Consider the following 22,548-nt stretch of genomic DNA (forward strand, 5'->3'; position numbering starts at 1 on the left):
CGGAGGCACACTGCCTCCTAAATGCAATAAAATAAATGAAGTTTACTTATTTAAAATATTTATCTCCTGCCTTTCACATTGCTGCAGCATGAACTATTCAAAACTATTCAAAACCCAATGCAATGAAACACTAACACTGGATTACTGCAATGCTTTCTATGTGGGGAAGCCCTTAAGCCCGGCTTGGAAGCTGCAGCTAGTGCAGAATGCAGCAGCATAGCTCTTCATCTGAGAGGCACACTGTGGTGTGAGCATATATTACATCTGCTGAGGAAGGTGCACTGTCTGGCTGGCTACTTAGCTAGGTTTAAGGCTTTACTGTTCTAGTTCATAAAGCCCTAAACAGCTTGGCAACAATTTATTTGAAAGAGTGCCTTATCCCCAATGGACCTGTCTGCAGCCTGTGGTGTTCCATCTTCTATCCATCCAGAAGGATAGCACTCATATTTCACTGGTGGATCAGGACACACTAGTGGCTCACAACATGATCCGAGGTGGGTCACAACAGGAGCACTACCACCAGGCAAATAGATGGTAAAAGATTCAGAAAGCGATCCCCAGGTGTATGTTTGAGTTAAAACTGGGTCCTGGGTCTGAAAAGCTTGAAGACTACTGTTCTACAGGAATGGCACCGACCATGTGGAACAACTTCCCCTTGGAGAGCAGGCATGTGCAACCATACTATCTTTTTTCTGCATGCTTAAAACATATTTCTTCAAACACACATTTCCTGACAGCTATGTTGCCTACACATGCAAACATCAGACTGGATGGTTGTTATACATAAACACTAAATTGTTTGGTTTTATACTGCTTTATTGTCTTGGTTGTGTTTTATGCAATGCATTGCTTTAGATTATATATATATCAGTATTTATACGTATATAAATAACATGATCCTGCAGGCAAGCCTAAAGCCGTTTTGCGCAGCCCAAATCCAAGTATGCTCAGTGGGGGCCTAATGCCAGGTAAGTAACAACAAGATTGGAATTGTAGTAGTTTTTATGTGCCCCCCAAACTGAGAAGGAGCTTGTAAGAGAATCTTGCTGTGCTACTTCTGTAACCCCACTTCCTTGAAACCCACAAATTCAGTCCATTCAGAGATAAGCTAGGTAACGCTTTTCATGACATATACCTATCTTTCTTATCCAACTAAATATTTCTACTGGTGGTCTTGCAGAATAAAAGTGAACAGGTGGAGGGATGGAATTGCTGTGTATTCTAGGTCCTATGTGCATACAGCTGAAAGCAACGTGTGTAGGTTTCCTATGTGCAATCCACACCTTCCTGTTTCATATACAGTGATGTATTGAAAGGGCTATTATACAATTGCTTGGTATTGGCCCTGCACCATGCCTCATCCTTCTATTAAGCCAGAAATGAAGAACCTGTGGCCTTTGATTCCCCATGTGTAACACTGTCTATTCTCAAACTAAGGGATACAACTTAATTCTATCCCTACACAGATGATTAAGGGCCCAGTTCTACTATGCCATAAGCTGCTGCACACTAAATTTTAAATATTACATCTGGTATTTTAAAGGCATGGATGTGTTTCTACCCCCCCCCTTGATTTCTTAAATTTGGTTTTAATTGCATTTTTATAAGTTGCTTTGATCACATTTTTTCATGAAAAAATGACTAGTAAATGCAAGAAGGAAGGGAAAGAAAGAAGGAAGGAAGGAAGGGGGAGGAAGCAGTTTCCTCCTTGGTTTAGCACAATTGTTTGTTTGTTTTTCTCCCATCGACCACTTGAAAATTGTGTTTTTCTCCCATCGACCACTGGAAAATTGACGGAGGTCTCATCAAACCTTTTTCTTTGCTGGAGTTCAGGGTAAAGGTTTAATGCTCATCTTTTAAGCTTTGTGTACAGATTTTTACGTTAGTATAACTTTTTAAAATTCACTTGTATTAAGATGAACAAGGTCTTAAAAATGGATTATTAAGGTTATAAGGACGTGCATGAACAAGCATTAAGCAATGAAACCAAGAGGAGGAGGGGAGGGAAGTCAATCAAAAAGTATGGTTTAAAATTTTTGATTATGATGGGGGGGTAGTTTTGTTTTTTTGCATTTTTCTTTTTCCTTTTATTTTATATATTGTTGTTGTTATGTTTATTTTTGATTTTATCTTTTTGGAAAATTAATAAATTGTTATTAAAAATATATTCTTTGCTCTAACAGTCAGAGTGCAAGCAAAACTGATATTTTCATATGCACAGTCTTGCCTTTCCAATGTAGTGGATGTCATTGGTGAGAGTGGTTTCCTGATTCACAGGGAGATTTTAGAGTGATGGGGGAGGGATGTTAGCAAGAGGTGTGGGAGCAGAATGGAATGAGTGATGCTCGATGAGTAGTGGTACTGCAAGATTTCTGTTTACGTAGTGAGAAAAGTGGTTGGGAGGACATGTAAGGGAGAATCTGGGTGTGATATGTATCTGTTGGTGGGGTGAATGATGCATAATGTGAGTCAGGATTTGCCTTTGCAAAGGGAGAGTGAAGAGATAAAAGATCTCTGACTCAAAATGTTTTCGAAATAGGCTGCTGTTCTTGCTTTTGGGGAATTTTATTGATTTATTTGGTACTTGGGTTTTTAGTTCCTTTGTGTGTGTGTGTGTGTGTGTGTACACACACTTTTGTTGTTGCAAACCACTTGGAGATGCTTTTGATGTTCAGAGGTATATAAATGCACTTCTGGGTTATATTAAAATTAAAATTAAAATATTACGACAATCACAGGCCCCAGGTGAGAGGCCTTTCTAATAATCCAGCCCCAGTCAAAGCAGCCTTGATCTCCTGAAATTGATATTCAGCAATCATTTGTGGCATCAAGAACAGATACTCCTAACTGTGTAACAATTGGACCACAAGCAGTCCATGGGCAACAGTTTGCGAAATTCTTCCTTTGATTATTTGGCTGTTAGCCAGACAAAAAGATATGAGATAAAGATGAAGGATTGCTGGAATGGTTTTTGTTGTTGTTGTTACTGTTTCCTCACCTTAGAGAGACCTCTTGCTTGCTTGCTTTTATTTAAAAGGTGTTTACCCTGCCTTATCGCAAGCAATTCAATAAATTCAATTAAAAAACAACATAAATAAAAAATGCAGAGAGGAAAAAGACATAAACAGCAGAATAAAACCACTTCCATCATGAAAAACAGAACAGACTTCAGAACTCACATCATTCTCATTAAAACCACAGCAGAGGAGGTCAGCATCCAAAGACCATTAGGAAGAAACATTAAAAGGGGGCTGGCAAATAAATCATGAAAATACCTTTTCTTCTTCTTCTTTTTAAAAAGGGTCTTTCCCATACAGCAGAAGACTTGGGATGGAGTTGAGATGCAAGACCACAAAAGCACAAAGTTGGAAGCGGTGGGGAGAATATTTGGCATGGGGTGGGGGAACATGAAGGACAACCATATGGCAGCTTTACTCATGTGCAGGCTGCCCTCGTGAATGCCTTAGAAACGAGGCCTGAAAAGCAACTCACCCTGAGTTTGTGGTGGGTCGACTAATGGATGGATTCCAGGGCACGAAGGAGATTATACAGGGAAGTCAGCACCGGGATAGGGAAACTGACGAAGGAGATTATACAGGGAAGTCAGCACCGGGATAGGGAAACTTTGCTACGAAGCACTGACCGCAAGATGCAGAAGAAGGAAACAACACTTAAGGAACACTTAAAGGACACTTAGGGCTCAACCACACTTCCCTTTGTCCCAGTTTATTCCATTTGCCCCTTGATTTCTAGGCACAGGTCTGAGAGGTTTTTCTTTCGTTCTGCTGCTTTTCCCGGGAAAACCCTGCTGATTACTGCTGAATCAGCAGTATCAGAATCAGACCACGTGTCAATCTATAGAAAACTCAACTGACATTTGTTGCAATTCAGTAGTAAACAGGCGGGTTTTCCCAGGAAAAGCAGCAGGACAAAAGAAAAAACCTCTCTGACCAGTGTCTAGAAATCGTAGGGCAAACAGAAGTGTAGATGAACCCACAAGGGGCTGCTTCATATGGAAAGCAAAACAGCAAAACCCTGAAAACATAAGAAGAGCCTGCTGGATCAGCCGAATGGTCCATCTAGTCCAGAATCCTGTTTGCACATTAGCAAACTAGATGCATGTGGGAAAACTGCAAGGATTGTTTGAGCACCAGAGCACTCTTCACTCCTGTGATTCCCAGCAACTGGTATTGTGAAGCATAATGCCTCTGACAGTGGAGGAATTACATAGCCATCACAGCTGGTAGCCGGTTATACCCGCGTCTTCCACCAATGTGCCTATCAAAACATAATTAAATAAAAACAATTTCGAGTTTGCAGTTGTAAATCTAGCAAGGAAAAAGGAAAGAAAGAGAGAGGGGGGAATGAAGCAAACTTTAAAAAGAAAAAAGAGGAGGGTGAATTGTGCTGACAATAGTATTAACAAAAATAGTACTGCACAAAAAACAAGGCAGAGAGATAAGGTAAGAAAGTCATAACAGCAATGAAGTGCATGCTTCAAAGCCACACAAGGAAACTTATCCCACAGCTCATGTGCGGACTCTGGACTAGAGCAACAAGTCACATGGCCATTAACAGAAGCTTCCTTACAGAGTTAGACCTTAACAGTAAAGAAAAAACCCAATCTAGCAGATGGAAGCATCATCACTGCAGAAGGAATTGGACAAGGTTTTGTGAACTACAATAAGCTAAATGGAGGAATGCTAACCATACCAGTGCAGGGTATATTATACGTTCCCCCCTTGGAAGGAGGGCTCCTGTCAGTTAAGCGCTTGGCTTCCAGAGGGCTCATAATCAAGTCCCAGGGCAACAGATACACAATTCAGAAGGGGTCAAGCCAGAGCAATTGCAAATGAGCAGCTATATTACCTAAGCACAGCAGAGCAACAACCGAGTGTCACTGCACACAAGCAACATGGTGGCTGCATTCACTGGGGGAATTGCCGCCTGCGGCACAGATGCCCAGAAAGTCTAAAAGAATTACAGTGGACATAGGATCGCAAGGAACCTGCATGTCTCTATAGTAATATTTCAAGATGCTCTGAAAAACGAGAGGCAAATGTAAAATGTGAGGCAAATGCAGTTCCCCAAAACATGATGGTGTAGAAGATGCACAAAGGTGCTAAAGAAGGGGAATACAGCATCAGATTCGCCTCGCAAGTCCTTGGGGAAAGGTGACATTTGGTAGGCTGCATCAGGGAACACATTTTACAACAGCCTTCCCCAACCTGGTGCCCTCCAGACACCAGGACACCTCCCAGACACCACTGGGACTGATGGGAGTTGTAGTCCAAAATGTCTGAAGCCACCAAGCTGGGGAAGGCTGCTCTTATGTAACTTTCACATCCCTCACAGCTCTGGAAGAGAACTCTGCACCAGCAACATGGTTCAGCAAGAGAAGGCAGACAGACAGATTCTCCAGTTTGTGGTATATTATAGAATAAGGTGTACTGAGACAACCTAATTTTACAGACTTTGCTCACCAGAACAGCCTATTATGTGATGTATTATTACATGACTGTAAAAGGTACACCATATTATTAGGTGAAAGTAAGAGGCAGGATTGCTTTCACTTGTTGGTTTCTTGAGCCACATGTATATAAATCTCTATATATTTTAAGTGCTCCAAAGCAGCATATTCCCACTGTATATAAGTGCAAAGGCCTGGTTTGTTATGCTTGGAGTACAGTCAGGTAACCACAAAACCTCAAAGACCATTAGTCACACACCTGCAAATCAAAATACATTAAATATATATTCACTGTATGTCATCATCTGATCCATAAGGGCTTAGAATACTTGTAATACTGTAATATATACTCAATGAGAGCAAGAATCTTCAGCATTTAGATCTGGACCATTTTCACACAGAAAATCTGACATGAGAAAGGTGGAGCGTCTCCCTTATACAGTAATCTGAAAATGTATGAATGTCATCAGTGCAGCATAGAGAGAGGAAGAGGCCTGTTTTTAACTGATAATTACTGACATGGGTATTGCAAACATAGCCTTCAGTCACCCCAAGAGTCTGGCCATTTTCAAAAATTAAATTCCATTGGAGTGTGACTCAAGATTCTGCCTCTTCATTATTTAAGCTCAAATCTCATCCATGCTTACCTGAGAGGAAGTCCTATTGAACAAAGTGGGACGCATTCCTGAGTAAACATGCATAGGATTGTCCCCAAAAACCATTGCCCCTTGATTCCATAAATTAATCATCAGTGACCCCCATCCTACAAAAAACGTTCTTTATAATAGCAATTTGCACATCCCACTAAGGAAGATAACGTAATAACATTCAAAAAGGGAACAATTAATTGCACATTTATTCAAAATCAAGTTTGGGATACATTTCATATGGCATCCCTGTGTAGAAGGCTTTACACGCACATAGATGTGAGGGAGAAACAAAAGGCGGAAAAGTAAATGAACTACCCACTGACTTTGTCAGACCAGTTGTGTTCCTAGACCTGCATTCTGTTTCTCACAGTGGCAAGCCAGATGCTGCTGGGAAGCCCACAAGCTTAAAGGATGAAGGAAACAGACAGTCCTCTTCTACCATTAGCCCAGCAACAACTGTTATTGAGAGGTAGACTGCCTCTCAACAGAATGGCTCTACAGTATTTAGACATTATGGTTAACAGCCAGTGATAAAAATCACCTGCTGCACAAATTTGTAAAAACCCTTAAAGCAGGGGATAGCCAACATGGCATCCTCTAATTTTTTTCTGGACTATAGTTCTCATCATTGCTTACCACTGAACATGCTGGATGGAGCTGATGGGAGTCCAAACAACATCTGAAAGGCATCCCCAGTCTGTAGTCATTGCCACCAATTGCAGCAGAAAATTTCACAAGTCAATAATGGAATGCAGGAAGGAGTACTGGGAGTAGTGGAGCATGCCCTGTACTAGCTGTCAGTTGATTTTCAAAGTTGGGGGCTAATTAATAAAAATTAACACAAACTGAAAAAATGAACTCACAATGAACTTGTCCACTTTGGATTTGCCACAAGGCAATGCATTGATTATGAAGCAAAACAGACACTCACTTTTAAAGATCAGTGCTAGCTGTTTTGGCATGTTAGAAAAATTCCCAAGCCCTTATTATGTCAATACTTTTATTAGGCCAAGCAAAATGTCACCAAACCTTTGACTTCCACAGAACCCTTCATCAGGAGTGGATGTTTAAAAAGCTGGGATGGGTGAGAGAAAGAGAAAAGGATGTTGATGTTAAATCAAGCCATCTAGGTCTGCATCTGATAAGTTTTCAGATGGTGGGAGGGAGGAGCTAGCAGATATTCAAATAAGGTGCTTCCAGGTGCTTTTTAAAAAGAGAGAGCCAAAACTGCATACACACATTCCATCTGCAGCAGCTGCCCTTCTGTCCATCTGCCCTTAAATTGTGGGTGGGGGTGGTTTGAGAGGTTCCCAGCTAGATAACACCAGAACTTGAAGCATGTTTGCTAAAAAGTAAACAGGACTCACCAGCCAGTGTGTTTATAGGAGTTCAGTCTTCATAGCAAGTTTACTCAGAAGCACATCCCACTTATGGTCAATAGGACTTACTCAAAATTTATGGCACACAACGCCCAAAGTTAGGGATTAATTGATCTCATTAGGTCTACCTCCTAATCATATGAAGGTTGGCTCAGAAGTCAATCCCACTGAGTTAAATGCTTGTGCTACCCCAGGTGTATGTATGAGCTTGCAACTTGATCCTATACATGTTTACTTGGATCCAATAGGGCTGACAATAGCATAGAAGATGGGTGGGCCGGGCTGGGGGGGAGGTATCGGTCCTCTACCAGGACTTGATCTAAGGTGGTCACAACAACAGCAGTACCATTACCATATAAAGAAGAAGAAATAGCTCCTTAAATGCATATTATTGTTGTTGTTGTTGTTTTTAAGGTGGGCCATGCTGTGCCTGAAAAAAATTGAGATTACTGAAAGCCTAATGAAGTTTAATAAGTCTGACCTCTGCAGCCTACACGACCTCCCGGTCCTATACATGCTCAGGAGTCAGTTCCACTGCACCGATGGGTCTTTCACATAAATCACTCAGTGGATCCGGGGCTTAAGCTTGCATGACAAGCCCCTGTGGGGCTGTCACCCCAGGGATCTTCAGCCAGAGAACTCTTTCCCCAGCCCTTATGAAATAAACCCGTTGGGTTATATAGATATATAAACGGCATTTGATCTATTGAAGCTTAGGGGCGCGGGGGGGGGGGAGAAAGAGAGAGAGAGAAAAAATTAACTGTTCTTTTCAAAGTCTAGAGGTAACCCACCCCTTCAGACGACCAAGAGAAAGCGAACCCCTCCCGCTCCCGCCGCGGCTCCAGTGGCGCCACCAGGTCAGGACTTAAGGGCAGACGTTCACGACCCCCGACTCTGCAGGGGCCAAAAAGAACTGGTCTGCCTCGCAGCATTTCGCATGATGGGAAGCAATGCGCGTTGCCCCTCGCACCATACGTCCACGAAGTCTGGAGCTCGCAACGACTCGAAGTTCCCCGTGTGGTTTTACCTTGTCAAGTTTTGCGCGGCTCCTCCGCACGCGGTTCTGGCGCGGCCTGCCGAGGCTGGTGTCAAGGAAGGCGCCAGCTGGTTCCTCATTCCAGAGAAGCAGGCTCTAGCGGCGTCCCCGCAGCGGCCGTCTGGTTTCGCCGCCGCCGCTGCTGCAGCCGCCGCCGCCTCGTAGCGGAGGGAATTTCCTCCGTTCCCCAAGCGCGGCTGTTCTCTCCCCGCCGCTCCAAAAAGGAATCCGAATGCAGAGGGCAGTTTCCGCAACCCGAACACTAACACAGACAGCTACACACCCTTCCTCCTTCTCCTAGCCGAATCTACTTTTTACTGCTTTGCAAAACGTGCTTTAACTTTTTTTTTTAAAAAAAGTACTATTATTTTTCTCCACCTCCTTTTCCTTGTCACGCGTTTTTCCCCAGGCCAAACTGACGCGCAATACGCATTGAAGTTGCGGGAGAAACCGGAGAGCGAAAGAGGCTGCTCTGGGCTTGCGGGGACACGTCGAACAAGAAGCGTGGAGCAATTGCCGCTGCCGCCGCTATCCTCAAAGATTCACACGAGTCGGGAGGGAGGGGGGGCACATGCGTGTGAATTTGAGAACGCGGGAAGCCTTAATCTGTAAGGCTGGTTCCTCAGAAGCAGCCGGTTGTCCCGGGGCTCCCGTCGGAAAGCAACGCAGTCTGGCCTCACAGCTGCTACTCGCTGGCTGTTGAGAAACTTCCCACCCCTTCTTCCTGCCACTGGGATCGCTTGACAGGCTTCTTTTAAGGTTGTTTCTTAAAAAAAAAATAGTACTACACTTATGACTTCTAGGAGCTCAAGGTGGCGCTCTCCATTTTATCTTCATAACAACATGTTAGGCTGTTTTGCCTGAGGGACAATGCGTGGCCCAGTGTTACCAGTAAGCTTCATGGTTGAGTGGAGATTTGAACCCCAGTCTCCCAGGCCCTGGTCCACACAATTTCCTTCCACTTTATTCAACTTCCTGGAAATAAGCAGGGGGAGAGGAGGAGGTCTGGCTTCCTGTCTCTGACTAGTCTTCTATTTAGAGTGAGGTAAGCAGGTGGGTGGGGACCTTTCTGGCATCAGACACCTTGAGGGCAATCCTATAAACATCTGCCATGTCTGCTCAGAAACCATTCCTGTCCAATCCCTGACATGCATTAACTTTAAAGTACCATAAGCCCTCTGAAACCTTTTTTTTTTTTTTGGTAAATAAATTTTTACTGCTTTTACAATTTCAAATTCAACAATTATTTTCCATCAAATAAAAAGAGAAATACAAAATATCCAACATGGAATATAAGAACTAAAATAAAAATTTAAAAACATGTTTTCGGAGGTTCTCTATAACCTCCTGACTTCCTTCCATTTCCTTTCCTGGTTCATTGAATATACTACATACCATCAATTTTTATTGTTTCAGTTCAAATTTCCTTCCATAAACTTTATCTTATTTTAATTGCTTGCAAGTGTTTAGTCAAAGCCTGCCAATGTTTCTACTTGTTTACAATATTTTTGTACATATGCAATAAATGCCTCCCATTCTTTTTTAAATTTCTCAATGTCATTGTCTCTGAGCTTTTCTGTAAGTTTTGCCATTTCTGCATAGTCCATCATTTTCAATTGCCATGCTACTATTGTTGGTATCTTCCTTCCACCCCTCTTAATGCTTAACAGGGTTAGGGGGAAAGTTGTTGGACTACAACACCCATCATCCCTGACCATTGAATATGGGGGCTGGGGACTGGTGGGAGTTGGAGTCCAGCAAAATAAAGAGCACCAAAGGTTATCTTCCCCTGATGTATAGAAACATAAGAAGCTGACTTGTACCGAATCAGAGTCATTGGCCTGTCTGACTCAGAACTGTCAACACAGACTGAAAGCAGTTCTTCAGGGGTTTCATTCCCAGCCCTACCTGGAGAGGCTGGGGAATGAACCTGGGACCATCTGCCTGCAAGGCAGATGCACTGCCACTGAGCTATGAACCTCTCCCCATGATTTGGACCACTCTTGATAGAGTGAAAATGCAAGAAAGAGTATTGTAGCAGAATAAAGAATAAAAAAATGTATTATGACACAAGCTTTTGTAGATGACAAATATGTGGCATGCAGGCATCTTTTGGAACTCCCTGCCTATTTATATATCAGTGTACTCTTTTTAGCACCTGCTAAAAATATATGTAGAATGTTAACATTTAAGCTGCTAAAATTAAAATTTTTCATGATTTTGATTGCATTTTGTGCATGTTTTATATTTGTTTTAAACTCTTTTGGTAATTGTTTTTAACTCTTTTGGTAAACTTCTTTGAGGGATATTTTTACAATCAAGTGGTATATAAGTTTTAATAAAACAAATCATTTAAGTATGTCTCCCTGTCCCCTAAAGTCTATCATTCCTGCTAATAAGTCCAGATAATAAAACAAAACTTTTAAAAATGAGCTATGGGGCACTGGACTCATATGCTGATTTCACAGCATATGAAAGCTGATGGCTATCAGAGAAAGTTAGAAAGTGGTTGCTTCCATCCTGGAAAAGTTATTTCTTTCTTATTCTCCTATTTATATACCACCTTTTCCTCCAAGGAGCTGAAGGTTTTCCTTCATATTGTTTTCCTCCTCTCCATTTTATCATCACTACAACCCATTTAGGTAGGTTAGGTTGAGAGAATATGACTGGCCCAAGGTCAGCCAGTGAGCTTCGTGACTGAGTGGGAATTCAAACCATGGTCCCCCAGGTCCTATTTTAAAACTCTGACCATTACACTACACTTTCTGTATGCTGTCTTTCAGAGGCATTGCTAGCTGCTGGTTGAAAAGAGAGGAATCCCAGGCCTACAGGGCACAAACTTGCATATGCTGATTGGTTTAAAAAAAAAACTTTCTGCAAACATTGGGATTCTCTTGAGCCTGCTAATACCTCCTCCTTCTGTGTGAGTGGCACTGTTTTTGCTACATAAGGAGCATGAGTATGCTTGTGATACACAGGAACATCTGACAAAACCTACCATCCTCTAGACATTATTGAGTCCAGCTTCAATCAACCCCAGCTTGACTAATGATCAGAGATAATGGGATCTGAAGCCCAACAGCACCAAGACGGTACAAGTTCCAAGTCCCTGTTGTGCAGAGTAGTGTCATCCTTCTTCCCCGTATTTTGCATATTACATGGGTGCAATCTAAAACACACCTCATGGGTGTCAATGGAATAATTAAGTATATGCTCACCACTCTCTGAATTTAGCAGGAATCGGATGTGCTCAAGTTTAAATGGATTGTGCAAGTGAATAAAAGTCTTACTCAAGAGCTGCCAAGGTTGCTATGTTTCTTTTTTCCTCTTAGAGGGCAGAGGCTCATGCTTTTGCATGGCAAAAATCCACAAGTGAAACTCCCCTCCAGCCCACGCCCCGTCACTGCTGCCATGATTTAAAACACTGATCTTTTGCCTATAACCGAAGTGGTAGTACCCCATACCCATACCAGTCTCATAAGCACCTGCCTACCTCAGTGTGCCCTTAGGAAAGATGGATAGACAAAAGAAAGTACTTCTTCACACAACGCCTAGTTAAACTATGGAATTCACTTCTGTGGGAGGCAGTGATGGCCACCAAATTGGATGATATTAAAAGTGGATTTGACAAATTCATTGAGGATATAGCGATTACCGTCTGCTTCCACTGCCAGAGGTAGTATGCTTCTGCATACCAGTTGCTGGAAAACCACAGAAAGGGAGAGTACTGTTGTGCTCAGATCCTGCTTATGGGCTTCCCATGGGCATCTGTTTGCCCACTGTGGGTACAAGATGCTGTTGGCCTGATCCAGCAAGGCTCTTCTTACAGAAGAAATGGAGATGTCGCATTTGGTAAGGGAGCTGCACTTAGTTTGGGCATGCCCACACAGGAGATACCTACTCTTCCAGTCTGGTGCTGCACTGAAGCCCTTAGCCAGAAATGCTGGGGTGGTGCTTATTATATATAATCTGTTCATTTTAGCTGTAATGAACTTGGTCCTCTAGCTTAATGAATAGGAAGCTTGAGGGAGGCACATACACCACCAAACAGGAGAGGCTCCCTCAACCTTGTGCCTTCCAGATGTTTTGAACTACAATAGCCACAGCTGGCAGGGCAGTGCTAGCTAGGGCTAATTGAAGTCCAAAATTATCTGGTCACCAGTTCGGAGAAGGCTGATGTAGAACTCTCTCTCACTCACTCTCTCTCTCTCTCTCTCTCTCTCTCTCTCTCTCTCTCTCTCTCTCCATCAGGGCTATGCATGCTCCTCAATCCAATTTCTAGAGCTGAAATTGGGGCGGGTGATTTCCCCTGCCTCCTCCCAGACCCATGTTTAATCAAGATTTCCTTCTCCCTCTCACTGCCACACTGCAGCCAGCAGGACTGGACCCTCTGTTCACCAGCTGGTGACTGCAAATCCCTGTAGGCAGCAGGATTGAGCCACTGGCTCACAACCTAGTGAGCGGTGTATGCAATCCTACTGCGGATTGCTTTGCCAATGCATCTCCTGTGGAATGACCTGATCTGACCTGAGGCTATCTGAACCATACTGAGCCAATGCCCTGTTCCGCCTGAACTATCTACTATCTGCCTGAACTATCTATTATCTACTATCCACTCCACTAGCCATGCACAATTGCACATGCATGCACAGGGCCAGATTAAGATCTTTAGAGGCCCAAAACACTTAAAAGATTTTGGTGCCCCAAATATATCTAATTCAAAATATAAACAATCATAAACCATAAAATAAAATTTCAATTTTTGAAATGAAACAAAACCTATAGTAAGATGGACAATAATGTTTATTTTTGTATATTTCCACTTTACTTATATTTGAAAATTTTTCTCCTACATTTTCTAATTGCAAAGTCTTTTATCATATCCTCAAAAAACCAATCTTCTGTAACAGATCTGCTTCTATACTCAGTAGAGATAAGGCATCCAGCCTGCCTTGTTGCATAGTTGTTCTGTTGGGATTTTTAATATACTTCAGCTGAGAAAATGAATGCTCAGCTGAGCAATTTATGACCATTAATGTTAAAAATCCAGCAATGGTAAATTTCTGTGATGCCCCACTCCTCCATTCCTTTGATGCCCTAAGCTTGTGCTTATTTTGCTTAAAGGTTAATCCAGCCCTGTGTGCGCAGAAAGGGATGTATGCGGTCTAGTCCTTACTCTGAAGTAAGTCCCACTGTGACATTAATAATGTCATTAGGAATCATGTAGGTTTGCTTTTTAAAAATAGATACCACAAGCAAGATTATAAGTCGAAGGTTTCCATTCCCAGCCACAATTTCCACAAAGTTCACACACATAGCAATTAGCATTAGGAAAAACACCTTTCATTTACACCAATGGGAGTTTTCTCCTAAAGCTAATTGCTTGGCTGCATGGGTGCAGGGAGACCACAGCTGAGAAAAGAAGCTTAAATCTCTCTTTACTGTGCTGCAGTTTCCCATGCATGCCTATTAATTAACATAAAATGTAATAGTTAAATGCTGCAAGTGGTGAGGCCTGTTGTTTTGTAGGATAATGTGCATAGGATTGCAGCTTCCAGCTCACTCCTATGTCCTACCATGTTTAGATTCTACATCCCTGAAGAATCTGTTATCTAATCCAAAGCCATACCAACATCCCTTTCTTACACACAGACATACACATGTCTCATTTTGGGGACTCATTTGTCAGTTCAGTTTTGGTATGTTGCCAAAGTCTGCTGACATAATTTCAGGAGCATGGATGTGGGAGTAATCAACAGCCCAGTGCAGGAGAGGGGCGGCAACACTGCTGCCGCTGCCTCTCCTCCACTCTGCCCACAGGCCAGACTTGACCTGACAGTGGAGCTGTGGCTGGGCATGCTTTGACAGCTCCCTTGCACGCCAAAGGCAGCTTCCAATGAGTAGCATGTGGGGGGCCACTTGGTCGTACCCCCTCTCGAAAATGTGCCCAGGGCCATGGCCTCCCTAGCCCCACAGGCTACGCCCCTGATTACCATTCCCTCCTCCTGGCACTAGGAATGGGAGGAAATAGGAACATTCTACTGATAAAGATAATAATGTCCCTATTTTCTGAGGAATGGTGGAGGGTAAGCAGATCAGTTTGACTCAGCTCACATTTAATGGCGAATGTGCCCAATCCATAGTTTCTGAAATAATACATGAACTGACACACAACCGCCCTCTGAAATTTTGCAATGCAGTTCTCCAGCCAAGTAATATGTATAGTAGTAGTAGTAATAATAATAATAATAACAATAATAAATTATTTATACCCCGCCCATCTGGCTGGGTCTCCCCCGCCGCTCTGGGCGGCTTCCAACAAAGACTTAAAATACATTAAAATGTCACACATTAAAAACTTCCCTAAACAGGGCTGCCTTCAGATGTCTTCTAAATGTCAGGTAGTTGTTTATCTCTTTGACATCTGTTGGGAGGGCGTTCCACAGGGTGGGCGCCACTACCGAGAAGACCCTCTGCCTGGTTCCCTGTAGCTTTGCTTCTCGCAGTGAGGGAACCGTCAGAAGGCCCTCGGCGCTGGATCTCAGTGTCCGGGCTGAACGATGGGGGTGGAGACGCTCCTTCAGATATACTGGACCACTACTTCTCAGGAGTGGCACCCACCCTGTGGAATGCCCTCCTACCAGATGTCAAAGAGAAAAACAACTACCAGACTTTTAGAAGACATCTGAAGGCAGCCCTGTTTAGGGAAGCTTTTAATATTTGATGGATTGCTGTATTTTAATATTTTCTTGGAAGCCACCCAGAGTGGCTGGGGAAGCCCAGTCAGATGGGTGGGGTATAAACAATAAATTATTATATATTATTATTATTATTATTATTATTATTATTATTATTATTATATCCCTCTTAAAGAGTATTTTGATTGGCATTAATTAGCCTGTAATATTCTGCTGATCTCCATGCCATTAAAAAGCATCAGAAGCATATTCTGGTAGATTAAACATCTGGTAAAGAGACAGAATAGGTCCCCTGCCCATCCCGGGGGGTGCTGTTGACAATCTCAGCTTCTGTTTTAGGGGCTCCACCATCTCAACCTTTAAGAGCAGTTTTATCAGCACACATTTATGTGTTACAATGCTGTGAGTTTCACCTGATGAGTTTTGCAAATCAGGACAGCACCTGCAAGAAGTGCAGTTCTCTTTGGCAGTTGCCTGGTAGTTATCTGCCTCATGGTCAATTAAATTTAAATGAACATGCAGATTTTATGAAACCTCTACATAAGTGCCTTTCTGAGAAGTAAAATATCACTTACAATTTTAAACACAAAGGCTATCATAAAAAAGGGGGCAGAAAAGGCTCCTTTGAATGTTTTATGCTTCTTTTTTCAATCCACAGCTTTTATTAGACCCAGGCTGATCATCGGATTTTCATTCCCTTTAAATTTGTTTTCAAATTAGCTAGGGCGTGTGTGTGCTGAATTAAATTGTAGTGTTAGAAGGGGGTTACCCCTTGTAGTTTTGTTACAGAAAATCTGCTCTGCAGAAGGGAATCCAGAATACCCCCTTCCAGAAAGGTGTTTTTGTGTTTGTGTATTCTACAGTGCAATAGTAGTAGATTTATACTGGGCCATCCACACATAATTCCACTTTAATTATTGTTCTGTTATAGCATTTTTCTCAAAAGTGAGGTGGGGTGAGTGAGAAAAAACGCCAGAACATTTGTGGCATGAAAGTTACAGGATTTCAGCAGATCCTGAGGCATGCATCTATTAGAAACAAAACAGTAAGTACAGTGGTACCTTAGGTTAAGAACTTAATTCATTCCGGAGGTCCGTTCGTAACCTGAAACGGCTCTTAACCTGAAGCACCACTTTAGCTAATGGGGCCTCCTGCTGCTGCCGCGCTACCACCAAGCGATTTCTGTTCTCATCCTGAAGCAAAGTTCTTAACTCGAGGTACTATTTCTGGGTTAGCGGAGTCTGTAACCTGAAGCGTCTGTAACCAGAAGCGTCTGTAACCCAAGGTACCACTGTACACTTCAAAATGTTTACAGGTGCAAACCTGTAAACTACTGGTGATGATAGCTATGCTCTGCCTCCACTGTCAGAGGCAGCAATGCTTCTGAATACCAGTTGCTGAAAACCACAGGAGAGGAGGGTGATCTTGTGCTTGGGTCTTGCTTCCAGATTTCTCACTATTAGCATCTGGCTGGCCACTGAGTACAGGATGCAGGACTAAATAGGCCACTGGGCCAATCCAGCTGCAGGGCTCTTTTTATGTTCTTTTATAAGTTCTTAAAGCAGGACTGCCCCAATACCACCGTGGGCGCCAATAATAATGGATGAACAATTAAAAGAACATATGGAAGGGCTGAAAGACATGAAATAAACAATCCCCAGCATGAGGCAAAGGAACTAAATGGCAACAGCAGCCTGAGCTATCATCAGTACTGATTCCTATCCTCTCCAACCTTTTTTTTAAACAAAAAAACAAAAAAACAAGCCTGAGCATGGGGTGAAATAAGCTCCTGCCACTAGGTGGTGGCAGTAGCAGCTTGAGCATGTGGGAACCTCACCTGCCACTCCTTCTTTGGGGGTGGGCCTCTGCCCTTCCCCCACAGATTTTTGGACGGACAGCCTCTTCTCCCTGAGAGAGATCTTGCCATGAACTTGCATAGGGGAAAGGCATAGATCTATTTCAAAAGCATACTTCTGTCCCCTCCCCAAACCATTGTGACAGTAATTCACATTTATAAAAGCTAAAGCAGAATGCAAAGTTTCCTTCCCTTGCAAGCCATGGGTATTTCGCTTGCTTTCGTTTCTCGGAAGAAATGGCCACTGCATTTTGGACCAAATGAAGTGTCCAATTCATATTCGATGGCCGCTCCACATATAGCATATTAGCTCCTCCTCCATTCCACCCAGGGGTGCCAACTTGAATAAAATTTTTGGGGACCCAGATAAGCCCTGCCCTGCATAATCGATAACATTACACAGTACATGCACACAATTTGAATGGCAAAGCCCATTAACTGGGGGGACCCCTTAAATATTTTAGGGGTGGTTGTGAATGGACCTTGGCCCCTAAGGAGTTGGTTCCTATGACTTCATTTCTTTATGCCTTCCAGATATTGCTGGACTACACTCCCATTATACGCTGGCTAAGGCTGATTGGAATTAGGATCCAGCAATGTCTGAAGGACACAACAGTGGCCTACCAGTCTCTAGGCTCAACTGCTATCAACATTCTGTAACTTTATAGGTTGGTGTCATGTAGTCATGTAGTTTGGGACATATTTTTTAAAAGTCAGGGAGAGAGAGAGAGAGAGAGAGAGAGAGAGAGAGATGAAGACCCCCTTGTACGTAAAATCCACTATATTAGCTTCCCCAACCTGTTGACCTCCAAATGCTGCTGGACTGTTGATGGGACCTGGAGTCCAACAATATCTGGATAGCCATATATTGGGGAAGGTCACAGTGTATTATTTTTCAGTGGCCCTGTCCACACTGAAGAATGAGGGCTGAGGAAGGAGCTTTATAGGTCAAGATGGGAGCCTATTGGATGCTCATGTCACCTGATTGTTACTGGGTGGTAGTTGCAGTATCACTCTGTGTTCTCTACACCTAGCACAGGGGAGATTGGCTGATAGGTGTGGTAAACCTGTTGACGACTGTTAACGACTGCAATTGGTATTACAGGAAAAAGCAAGGGGTGAGATGGCTAAAAATATCTTTATCATGTATAATGAGATAAGAATCCAATGTCTCTATTACCAAACTTATTACCAAACTTAAAACCATGCAACTTATTACCAAACTTAAAACCATGGAGAGAACTAGTTTGAATAGAGACATTCAGACATCGACAGGTTTACCACATCAACAGGTTTACCATGCCAGTCACCCATTCCCACCACCCTTCTGAGTAATACCCCTCCCCACCCTCTCACTATATATAAGGGTCTGGTGACTTCTGTTTCAGTGTTTCTGATGAAGTGTGCATGCACACGAAAGCTCATACCAATAACAAACATAATTGGTCTCTAAGGTGCTACTGGAAGGAATTTTTTTATTTTGTTTCGACTATGGCAGATCAAAACAGCTACCTACCTCTAACTAAAGCAGGAACTAAGTTCAACTAACTCCACCAAGATCCAACCCTGTATTAATAACAGGTTAGGAATACAACTCATGTTGTTTTTACAGTCCATGGAAAATGATAATATGAGGAGGGTGTTCCCATATGGTGCATCACCTGTACAAAGACTCGTGGGGAAGAGCCATGACTCAGTGGCAGAGGACCTGTTTTGCATGCAGAAAGTTTCCGTTTCAGTCCTCAGCATCTGCATCTAGAGCAAGGAAAGTTCCTTGTCTGAAATCCCGGACAGCCATTACCAGTCATTTAAGACCAGCGGTTCCCAAAGTGGGTGGTACCACTTCCTGGGGGCAGTGGGATTACCTAAGGAGGGGCACTAAGAGGTAAGGAGTGGCAGGGGTGACTGAAGGTGTAAATGACTACCAGATTTTGAAAAGCTGGTATCACTGGATCAAGTTCATCAATTTTGTTGAATTAAACTAAATATTTTTAACTGGATTTTGAATAAAACTACGATTAATTGTTACTATTTTGAATGTTATTGTCTTAGTGAGTTGTGCAAACAGCTATTTAGAACAATACTTTTTATCAAGTAGGGGACACTGAGGATGAATTTATGGAACCAAGAACACAATGCCCCCAAAAAGCTTGGGAACTACTGGCTTAGACAACACCAAGCAAAATGTACCAGTGATCTACTAAGTAAGTAAGGCAGTTTCCTGAACATTACATTAACTACACCATCCATCACTGAGTGTCCCTTTCCATTGTTCAGTTTCAGTTCCTGATTTTGTGTGAAGGTGGAAGAGGTTTGGGCAAGATCCACTGACTCTCTGTACCACAACACCACTCCATTGGAGAGCACAACACATGTGGAAGATACTGCTTCTTCTCCTTACCATTGCCAGTGCTTGCAACTAAGAAATGTATATTTTCATGTCATGGTGAATTAAATATTGAAATGTGTGATTTTTGGGTAGGTCTGTATAGGTAATACAATGCTGACCATCATTCAAGGAAATCATTGGTATATGAGGGATTGATTGTCTCTACAATCAGAATCAAAATCTTACCCACAACTACCACTTCCAAGACATGTCAAACCATTATTTGATGCAGCAGTGGGAAACCCGTGGCCCTCCAGATATCATTGGATTCCAATTCCCATCAGCCCCAGCCAGCATGGCAAGTAAGGGTGATGGGAACTGTAGCTCAGCAACAACTGAATTGTTACAGATTTACCACCGTTGATTTAATGGTGCCTCCTCTTACAGTTTGATACGAGCTGTGTTTTAGCAGGTATATATAACAATGTTACTAGGTTTGCCTCATTCCTGATATATTTACTATGGCTGTGCACAGCTTCTCCCTCCCAGCTGCCCTGCCCTAGGTAACACCAGGACCACCTGCTCCTCATCAGATTCAGTCTCAATTAGTTTGGGGGTGGGGGCTAATGTTTAATTAGGGTTTTAAAACTAAGGAGGGGAGAGTGAGGAGACATTACATCTTCTTTACCCCCACCAAGCAGATTTAGGGAGGGTGCACAGAGAGGGGGGAGTTCTGTTGCACAAGTACAAATCCTTGTATTTATAGAACATATTAGTTAATACAACCCTTAATTATTATTTCTATTATTATTTAAATCAGTGCATTGGAGGGAACCTGGGTTTAAGCCACCCTCACCAGCATGTGTGATTTGAGCTTTCTTCATTCTACGCCAGAGAATTTTGCTGTATCTCAGTTAGAGATGGGGGAGATGTTAAGTTTGGTTAGAGATGGGGGAGATGTTAGGTTTGGTTAGAATATCAGTATGAACCTACCTATTTTGCACTTTCTGAAACAAAATGTGAATCAAAATTCATACTTCTCCACCCAAATAATGTTACTTCATATATTAAATAAACTAATATTGTATGTAAATGCATTGCATTATGGGAAAGTGTTTGCAAAAATGTCTGAACAGGGAAATTGTATGCAAAAATGTGCATATGATGAGAAATATTTCACAGCTCCTGCAAGCTGCTTATTTCATTGCATTTCCTCTTGACAAGTTGCCTCCCCACTTTGTCAAAAGCAGAACTTGGTAATGCATCAGAGTAATCCAAACATCCTTTTTAAAGCCTCTATCAGGGCCTGCCTGACTTTGATTCCTGAGAATTTGTATAGCTCACTTCCCACTGTTTTTTTTAAATATATATTGCCGCTCAGGGTGTTCATTCACTCTTGACATTCTCCTCTTCTACCAGATATGCCTTCTCCTGTCACCTTTTTGCTTTTCAAATCATTAGAGGCCTCCACATACAGCCACTATTTTGCCACCTTTCCCCTGCTATGTCTGTCATGTTTATTTTAGTCATGTTTTTACCAACAAGCACCCGCCCACTTGAATGGATTAGTCTTCATGTGCATCTCATCGTGCATCTGTGCTTCACACAGCTTTTGGGAAGGACCATACATGACAGAAAGAACACTGAGTCATCCTCCTGGAGACCTTTAGCCAATCAGGAGAGAGTGAGGATGGTAAAGAGAGAGTTTGGCAGTTTAACAACCAAATAGGACCTGGCTTATGATCCCTCTCACAAATTCCACATAAACAAATTAGAGATGAGCTTGCAGTATCTCCAAATTTGGGAGAGTTGTGTACAGCTATTAACCAAATGAAGAATAATAAAGCCAGCTGACCTGGGATATCTGCCGAAGTCTTCAAAGTGGGTGGAACTGAACTTAAACAACAACTTCACAAGCTCATCAGAAGATGACCTCCAAACCATCCTAAATATCTTCGCAGAAGCTTACAAAAACTTGATCTATCATTCAACATCCAAAAAACCGAAGTGCTGCACCAACAAGCATAAAACAATGGCTCTACAGTGCCACAAATCCAACTAAATGGTGTAATGTTGGAAAGTGTTGATCACTTCTCCTATCTGGCAGTTATCTTTCCACAAGGGCTGACATTGATGCCGAAATCCAGCATCGGCTGAGTTCTGCGCATGCAGCTTTCTCCCAAATGAAGTGCAGAGTGTTTGAGGACCGGGACATTCACAAAATGCTTTTTTACAAAGCTACTGTACTACCAACCTTACTGTATGCTTGTGAAACATGGACACACGCACAGCACACGGAACGCCGTTTACCTTCCCGCTGGTAAGCGGTCCCTATTTATCTACTTGCACCCGAAGGTGCTTTCGAACTGCTAGGTTGGCAGGCGCTGGGACCGAACGACGGGAGCGCACCCCGCCGCGGGGATTCGAACCGCCGACCATGCGATCGGCAAGGCCTAGGCGCTGAGGTTTTACCCACAGCGCCACCTGCGTCCCTACTCGGCTATGACCTCTAAGCACACCCAGCTACTTCTTCTTCTTTGGCGATTACTTGGCTATGACTGATCGCCAAAGAAGAAGAAGTAGCTGGGTGTGCTTAGAGGTTTGTCAAGCAGGATAAACCTGTTTAATTGCCTACAGCCTTAGGATACGGAAAAGGACATGGAAATGGGTTAGTGGTGTTTTACAGGCAGAGTTAAAATGGGCAGCCATTCTAGGAAGACATATTTTTAACAAAAAACAGTTCTGTTGTGGAGAATAACAAATAAAGTTCTTAGAAGTAAAATTATTGTTCAAACCTGAAACAGCATTTCTGACAGAAGTTCTGTTACTTTAATAGTGAAATTGTCAAGATTTATCCCTCATAGACTGTTGGTTAATAAAAATGTGCTTCGTGCTTCCATCATGCCTCAGCTTTAATTTATACTTGGTTGAGGGAATAAGGTATCATGGGAACCCCAATATCAAGAATCCTTGCTTCACTTTTACATTATGCGCAGCCACATATAGAGAATCCCTGAATTCTAAGTTGTTTAGACAGGTAATAAGGTTAAATCACTCCAGACTTAGTCATGTTGCCCTGCTCCCATCTTCAGCAAAATTGTTTGTCATATTATAGCCTAGTGGTACAGCAT

The 22,548-nt window shown here is 42.6% G+C and overlaps 1 protein-coding gene across 2 annotated transcripts in view; it reads right to left on the reverse strand.

The window, feature by feature from the left end:
- Positions 1 to 22,548, reverse strand: part of ARHGEF9 (Cdc42 guanine nucleotide exchange factor 9) — a 278,066-nt gene that overhangs the window by 245,878 nt on the left and 9,640 nt on the right. The window lies entirely within an intron of this gene.

This window comes from Podarcis raffonei, chromosome Z, assembly GCF_027172205.1.
Source record: "Podarcis raffonei isolate rPodRaf1 chromosome Z, rPodRaf1.pri, whole genome shotgun sequence".
Lineage (NCBI taxonomy): Eukaryota > Metazoa > Chordata > Lepidosauria > Squamata > Lacertidae > Podarcis > Podarcis raffonei.